Source organism: Passer montanus, unplaced genomic scaffold, assembly GCF_014805655.1.
Source record: "Passer montanus isolate IOZ18808 unplaced genomic scaffold, ASM1480565v1 scaffold128, whole genome shotgun sequence".
NCBI classification, from domain to species: Eukaryota; Metazoa; Chordata; class Aves; order Passeriformes; family Passeridae; genus Passer; species Passer montanus.
This window is the reverse complement of record NW_024359610.1, coordinates 1,247,070-1,255,315: the sequence shown is the minus strand read 5'-3', so window position 1 is coordinate 1,255,315 and position 8,246 is coordinate 1,247,070. Positions and strand designations below refer to the sequence as shown.

Below are 8,246 nucleotides of genomic sequence, written 5' to 3'. Positions count from 1 at the left end.
CCCATTGGCTGAGACGCGCCGGTGCCGCCACGCCATTGGCTGAGGCGCGCCGGTGCCGCCGCGCTATTGGCTGGGACGCGCCGGCCGCGAGCAGCGCTGCGCGCTGGCGCCGCCTCACGGCGCCTCACGGGCTGATGGCGGCGGTCGCTGTGCCCCCGCGGGCGGGCGACCCCTGCTTATTTGTAATAAATCTGGTGTGCAATAAAACTGTACCGAGCAGTCCAGAGAAAACTGAGGTAGGATCTCATTAATGCATATAAATATCTCAAAAATGTGCTGGCTCCAGGCTGCGTTCAGTGGTGTCAGTGACAGGTGGAGGAGCAATGGCCATAAAATAAAACACAAGTTCCAGCTCGACATGAGGAAAAACATCTTTCCATGAGGGTGGCAGGGCACTGGAACTGCTGCCCAGGGAGGGCTGGAGGCTCCAGGACATTCCAAACACCTGGACACATTCCGTGTCACCTGCCCCAGGTGACCCTGCCTGGACTGGACGCTCTCCAGAGGTCCCTTCCAGCCCAATTCTGTGATTTATTGACAATAAAATAAAATAAAATAATAAAATAATAAATCCAGGAGTTAAATACACCCTTTCTTCTTCAAGACTCCAGAGAACAGTGGGTGGTTTCCAAAAAAAATCATCCCTCCATCCTTCAAGAATATTTGGAAACCATTAAACCTTGAAGCCACTAAGACTAAGCACTAAGAATTAACAGAAAACACACACACACAATGTCTGGAAACAAGAAAACCAAATCCTAACCACCAAGAATGAGAAGAACACAAGTGTGAACCTGATTTACAACTAAATTAAGAAACAAAATCTCTAAACAGGTTCCTCCTGGAGCTCTACAAATTAAACTTCTGGTGTAACCCTACGTGATTAAAAAGTCAATAAATAATTAAACACTAATGACAGAACTAATTTACAATTTACTTCCTACTCTTATTAAAACAATTACTTAAAGTCTCATCTTCAGTGCAATCTGATCCACCACTGCAGTTTCACAAACGCTTCCTATTTGTGTTTTCCATTTGCTTCATCCACTTTTCCTTCCAAAAGCTTCCATCAGTTCTGCAAAATTACCACTAATCCCACGGGAAGGGTCCAACACACACCTGAAGCAAAGCCAACGGTGTTATTCTTGTGAATATTCCCATATTCACAGTTTCTTACAAACTCAATGGAAGATTCCCCAAAGTTATGCTAAATCTTATTCCAAATTTACTAATTCTGATGGATGGAGGATCTTGGTTTCTAAGATGGTCTTTAAAATGTTCATAAAACTCCCAATCCAGGAGATAATTTTGGCATCCTGTTCTACAGACTTCTTGAAGACCTGTGATGTTCCAGATTCTCAACTACAAGAATCATTGGTCAGCTCAAATTTTAAAAAAAAGGCTGTGAAATCACAAGATGAAGAGAAAGAAATGAACTTCACATAGATTTGTAATAAAACAATTCAGAAATCGGGAATCACTATTTGATTTCCAGGCCTTACATTTCACACTGTCTTTTTTAAGACACAGAGGTTATTAAAAATACATATTTAATGACTCAACTCCAAAGGCTCCTAAAAGATGCTATAAAAATACAATTCCCTGTAATACAGAGGAATTCTAAATCAAAGGCTGTTTTGAATATTATGAGGTCATTTATCCAAGAAACACACACCGAGGTGAGGGAGGAAGACACGCAGCTCTTTAAAGTTGACTGGGAAGTAATATAAATATAATAAATGTGCTGAGGGAAGGGGCGTGAATGGAGCTGATATTATCCCACAGGGAATTCCACTGTTCAGGCCACTGGCCAGCACTACAGGAATGACTGCTGAAAACATGCAATGGCTAAAGAGCTGAAATCAGCCTTGGTGAAGTCTAAGCTTTAAAAAATGTCATTTTTTGAACATCTTCAGTTGCTGCATTTTTCCTTTTTTTTAATAGCATTCATTGATGATAATCGGAGCCCACAACTCCACGTTTCCAAGGGCACGGGAGATTTTGAAAGAGATGTAAACAAAGACCACAAGTCATCCAAAACTTTTGATGCCCAACAAGTCACTGAGGATATAACCCAGACCAAAATATCTTCAGGTTGGAGGTGGGGGAAAGAAAAGAGCCTGGAAGTCAGAATAATTTGAGTATCCAAAAATACTTGGCTTCCTCCAAATACTCTGCTGCTGTTAGAGATTATTCACATCTTCTTTATTTTTAATTAGAGTACAAAGGAAATCTCTCTAAGATGTGTATCCATCTATCTATCCCAAAATATCCATTATTTAGTCAGTCCTGAGCTACCCAAATGTGGGAACACTGGGGGTTTTTTTCCGAGGGCGTGAATACAGAACCAGAGAAAATTTTATTTCCAGCCCGATCTAATGATTCCTCAATCAAATGACAGCACTTGTGTGGTTCTTTCAGGAGCTGGAGCAACGAACTATTTGCATAAACACGCTGAAGAGCTGCTGGAATAAATAAATAAATGCGCAGATCCAGATTGCCGGGGCGAGGGAACGCCTCGGCACCGCACTGCGCCAAGCCGGGATGGGAGTCAGCAACTTCTCCCTTCTCCCCTCTCCAGCTAACCCCACTTCCACCTGGGGGCTCAGTGAGGGGAGCAGCAGCACTGCCTGCCCTCCTGCTGCTCTGGGGGAGCCCACAGCAAAGTTTATTTAAGGAATTTTGAACCTGAAGCAGCAAAACCCCAACACAGCCACGGTTCTTGACGGCCTCTCCACGTGGATTCCTGGATTCCTGACATTACTCAGGGATAATGAGGCAAACCCCCCCAGAAGGCAAGGGCACATTAGCAAGGAGCATTAGTGGTTGCATTAAGAGCAGCCTTGGATGTGGATCTGCTCCTTCCAGCTCCAAAACCCACAGTCTCCATCAGCGTCCTCCCCATGGAACCAAAACTGGGTTTCATCTTGCCTGCCAGGATTCCGGGGCCTGCTGAGGAGAAGTGCTCTCCCCTATGGAAAGCTGCTCTTGTTGCCATCAGCAGGAGAGCCCAGGGATGGATTTCAGTGATGGAAGGGGAAAGGACCATCAGCAATCTCCAGCAATTCACCTTGCCTCCACCCGTGGGAAGGAGTCCAGTTCCTCACTCTCCTAAATTACTTGGCACAGCCCCACTCCGTGCCCCTTCTCCCTCTAAAGCAATTCCCCTGCCTCTGTCCCTCCTCCTCTGTTTTATAACAGAGATTAGATAAGAACCTGGTGCAGTGACAGCAGCTTCTGCCCTGGGTGGAGGCACAGCCAGGAGAACCTCCTGAGATCCCCTCTAACCCTGTTTTCCAGCAGAATGGGATCTGTGGGACTTGGAAGTCCTTGAAGCCACCAGAGGAACAGGGATTTATTTCTTTCTCTTCCAGAAGATTGTGCTGTTTGGGACATATCCTGGCACAGAGGATTCGGTGAATTTTAGGGTTTTATTCAAACAGGCTGGGTGGACGGCGTGCTTTAATCCTCGGAATTTCAAGTAATAAATTAGTCTGGTCTAATTTGACAGTTCTTCTGGAGGAAGCGAGGTGCCACCTATCCTAAAACACATTTATCTGACACTGTTATGTAAAGGCTGCTATAATTAAAGAGTGTGAAGACTCGGTTGTCACTTCCTCTTGGTTGGAAGCACCTCCAGTGAGAGGTAACTGGGCTACATTTGTAGGTACCCTCTATATTTAACGAGCTGTGAAATGCCTCTTTCCAGGGGCACTGTGGGGACCTGCAGGAAGCCAAGGCCTTCCAGAGGGATTTGCAGGGAAGAGTGGATGATCCCAGCTCCTGAGGCAGGCAGGGTGTGCTCCAGGGGTTCAGCAGCTCCAGCCAGATCCAACTGAGGCTTCCACTGGTGCATGGGACTGAGCAGAACAAATCCCATGTTATCATCATACATGTTGTCTTTTTTCAGATTAAGCTATTTCTTTCTTCACAGAAAAATGATACATGTACTAAACATAAACCTGAATTATTTGTTTTTCTGAAGTTTTTTCCCCCCAGTGAAATATATTCAAGTAAATAATAATGCTGGAGATTTTTATTCCCAGCCCTGTGTGAGCACAGGGATCCCTCTGGAAGATGTGGAGCTTGGAATGACGGGTCTGCAGGATCCATGGACATGACCCCCGTGTCCACCAGGCTGCTGAGAAGGTCCAAAACATCGAGTCACACCCCAGGCAGCACCCCAAAAAAAGCCAGAGTGGATTTGTGGCTGGAATCATGTCAGATTTCCTTGCTGGAAGGGAGATGGGTGGGTTCTGTTTATAGGGAAGATCCACGTTTTTATCTGCCCTGCCAAAAACCATCTGGGCCAAAGGATTAAGCACTTGTTTTATTCCTTATTTTAAGCTCCCCTGCTTTCCTTATGAATGCTAATCAATCTCTTAGCTGCCATAAGTGCTGATGCCGAGTTTCTGTGCACCACTTCAGCCTGCAACTGTTGGGATGATGGGAAACGCTCTCTAAAAGCCAATTACAAACTTTATGGGAAGCTGCTGCTGTTTTACCCAAGCTGTGCCTCCTGGAAACCCCATCAACACTGGAACACACCCACCAGGGCTGCACTCAGCCCCCTGGGATGGGAGCAGCAAAGGGAGAAGGGGCACTGGAAGTGCCTGGGAATGCCAGGACATCCCATTGCTGAAGATCCAACCTCTGCAGAACAAGGAACTGAAAGATTTTCCACTCTCAGAACAGACAAACAGCCCAGAAAGCTCCTGGTTGGTGTTAATTTCCCAGGTGCATTTAAATATTTGCAGTTTTATCAGGGCACGCTCATGAAAAGGTTGCTTGAAATGTATTTTTTATAAATTACGATTATCATGTAATAGTTCTTTGGAGAAAACAAAGCCTTGAGTGAGCAAAAAGACAATCCTGCAAGCCACAGTGAAATTCCAGCTTCTGTAAAACACAGGATCTCATGGAGATTTTTTTTTTCTTCAGCTAAACTGGTAAAACTACATGTTTTACTTTGCTTTTAGGTTCAAGGAGTAGGGCAAAAGGTGTCTTTAAAAGAGTCAGACATAGAGCTTTTAAATCCCAGTGCTAAGAAGAATTTGCAGAGGTTAAAAGAACAAACAAACAAATAAATAAATAAAAGAGAAATAAAAATGGGCAGACACAGCTCAACTTCATTCCCAGTTTGCTGCTTTCCTTTGGGATTTACAGGGGTGTAGGAGTGTGTAGGGATGCCTTGATGAGGCTGCTGATTTTATTGCCTTTCCCTCTGCTTTATAATCCAATTACCATAGGCTGCAACACAGCACTCGAAATTCCATGGCAGGGGATGAGAGGAAACTCCTCAGCTCCCTGCAGTAGATTTCCATGACTCCCATCCAAGTGGAGAAACTGATCCAGAAACAGCAGATCAATGAAGGAGGAACCACTTGTCCAACCTGATTTCTTGAAATATTTAGCCAGAGTACTCAGGAGCTGAGTTAAGAACAAATATTCATGGCTTTAGCTCTGCATATTTAAGTGAGCTGTGCTCCTTCCTGTAAAGTCTCTGGGAGACCTCTCCTTATGTACCTGCTGGAACTGGGGTGTTCTCACCATCCAGGAGCAGAGCACACAATCTGTGGAAAGATCCTGAAAATGATGGTCCTCATCTTCCTTACAGGACTGCCCTGGAACATGTGAAAACCCCATTTGCTGCTTTTCCCAGCTGTCCCAGAGATGGGGGAACTGAGAGGGGTTTTAAATATTCTATTCTGTTATCAGTCTTGATGAAGGGTGAGACACAAGAGATGTAAAACTCAGCTCCATTCCATCAGAAGCCACCCTATTTCCTGGTTACAATCCCTCAGAAATGTTTTTCAGCCTATTAGATGCTGCTATTAATCACCTATATTTTTCTAACAGGAATCACCTATATTTGTACCCCACATGGTCCTTCTACAATGCATCTTTCACAGTTCTAATTCTAAAATATCTGGTCTTTTTGCAAGGCCATATTTTGAAACTTGTTAAAACTTGTAAAATCCCTGTCTCTGTATTTCTGATGTTTCTCCATTGCAGAGGTTCATTCCCTTCCACTGGCAATTCCTGAAGGAAGATTTCCAGGAGAAGAGCTCAGGGTCTTGCCAGTGAGCTGGGAAAGAAAACATTCATCCGAAAGCCAAAATATCCCCCTGCTCCTCCCTCTGCAGGGACACCCGAGCCAGGTCTGCTCCAGGGACAGCGGTGACTCCAGACAAGAATTCAGGGATCCCTGGGCACTGCCATCCCCCAGAGCCAGCAGGGAATTTGGGATGAACGGAGCCAGCCCTGCTCTGCTCAGGGTGAGGAACACCTGCAGCTCCCACTCCATTCATTCATTCATTCAGCACCTCAGCAGCTCTGAGTGAGTCCTTCACAAAGCCCAGAAAGGCCTGAAAGCACCTCCTGCCTTTGCCTTGCAAAGGAGAAAATGCCATTCCTAAAGCCCCTGCAGCAGCAGAGCCCATCCTTGTGCTACAGAGCTGAAATTCATAGAATTCACATCAATTCTATGAATATTCTATTCTCTGCATAGAATTCTGCACATGAAATCCACGTGCAGAATTCATAGAATAGAATGAATAGAACAGGATTCATTCATTCATCCCAAAATCCCAGACTGGTTTGGGTGGGAAGGGACCTTAAAGCCCATCCCTTTCCACCCCTGCCATGGGCAGGGACTCCTTCCACAGACCAGGCTGCTCCAAGCCCCAGGAACTCGATTAAATCAGATCATTTCTGGTGCTCTGGACACTTATAAAACACTGATATTTTTCCCTCTGACTCTTCCATGCAGGTTCAGCCTGCATCTCTCAAACCCTGCATTAAAAAAAAACCCAAAAACCAGAATAATTACTTTATTCCAGTCATCTACAACATCCCTACAGAGATTATTTAAAACCCCCAAACTCTAAATAAACTGCTGAAAGTTCTGTCCTAGATCTAAAACTGCCTACGAGACAGGAAGCAGAAATTAGGAATAAATAGGAAAGCATTAATACTCAGCGGCCCCCAAATAATTAATGTTTAATTAGGAAAATAATATTAAGTATTCATTAATATTTTAATCTGAACTTAATATTTTAATTAGGAAATTAATTAATTTACTAATTAATATTTTAATTAGGAAAGCATTAATATATTCTGCAGCTCCCAAAAAGTTTGGGGACTTTTATTTCCACTATATTTCAAGTGAGAATTGGAGTTCACTTGAGAGCAGAAAATGGAAAAATTCAGCCTGAGCAGCTCAGGCTGACAGAGTTACAAGCAGAAAACAGAATATTCTAATTGGGAGTGTGGAGAATAATAACTAATGGCATCCCTGCCTATAATCATGATGAGCAATAGAGGAGCAGATCAGAACCTCATGTTCTCAGCATTTAATTCAGTGTCCAGATGAGGCAGCACGGAATTAAAAGGTGATAGAACTCAAAATTCATAAAAGGACATATTTATCCCAAATGGAGAAAAAGCCCAGGCTCTGTTAGAATGATGAACTTGGAAGTTTATCCTGAAAAAAAAGGATTGGCCATGAATTGGAATATTACACCTGCTGGAGCTCTGAGTGTTGTGCTTAGCAAAATTCAGGGATAAAGGCAAAGCTTCGACTTCAGCCTTGATCCCTTGGCAGGAACAGGTTTAGCAAGGGACCTAAAGTCGATTTTTTTTATAATATCTGTTTTCCACTGCATTTTATTCTCCAAAAATATCTGCTGTGGTGGGCAGAGTAACAGCTTAAACACACAATAATTCACTGAATTCTGGGAGTTACTGCTTTGCCCAGCCAAGGGAAACCCAAACTTTTTGGGCTGGAGCAGAAATTTAGAAGCAGAATTTTCAGACACATCGATACAGTGATGAAAAATTTGGTTTGCTCCAGTTCAGGCTAGAAATAAAATGGCTCATTATTGCAATTAAATATGATATTAATGTCACACACATAGAATGTCTTAGTAGGGAATATTGCTGCCACCTCTTGGTTCAGCAGGATGAATATAGCAGGGTGAGATGAACAGAGAGCTGCAGGTGGAGCTTTCCTGGATGTTTCCTCCAGTCAGAAATGTGGCTCTGGGAAGCCTGTGGGTCCAGGATTTCCAAACCCAGCTGGGAATGGGATACTCTGAAATCAACTCTGTTGGTCTTGAGTGAAGGAAATTGGCTGGGCATGGAGGGAATTTGGAGAGAAAAAAAGCCATAATTTGACTTTACTGTTCAGATTCTCCTTGGAGCTGCACCAATGGCCACAGCAAAGGTCACTGGAGGCCAAATTC

General features: G+C 43.9%; 1 protein-coding gene across 4 annotated transcripts in view; it reads right to left on the bottom strand.

Annotated features, from left to right (window-relative positions):
- CACNB4 (calcium voltage-gated channel auxiliary subunit beta 4) overlaps positions 1–8,246 on the bottom strand; it is a 75,895-nt gene that overhangs the window by 47,212 nt on the left and 20,437 nt on the right. The gene's annotated exons all lie outside the window — the stretch shown is intronic.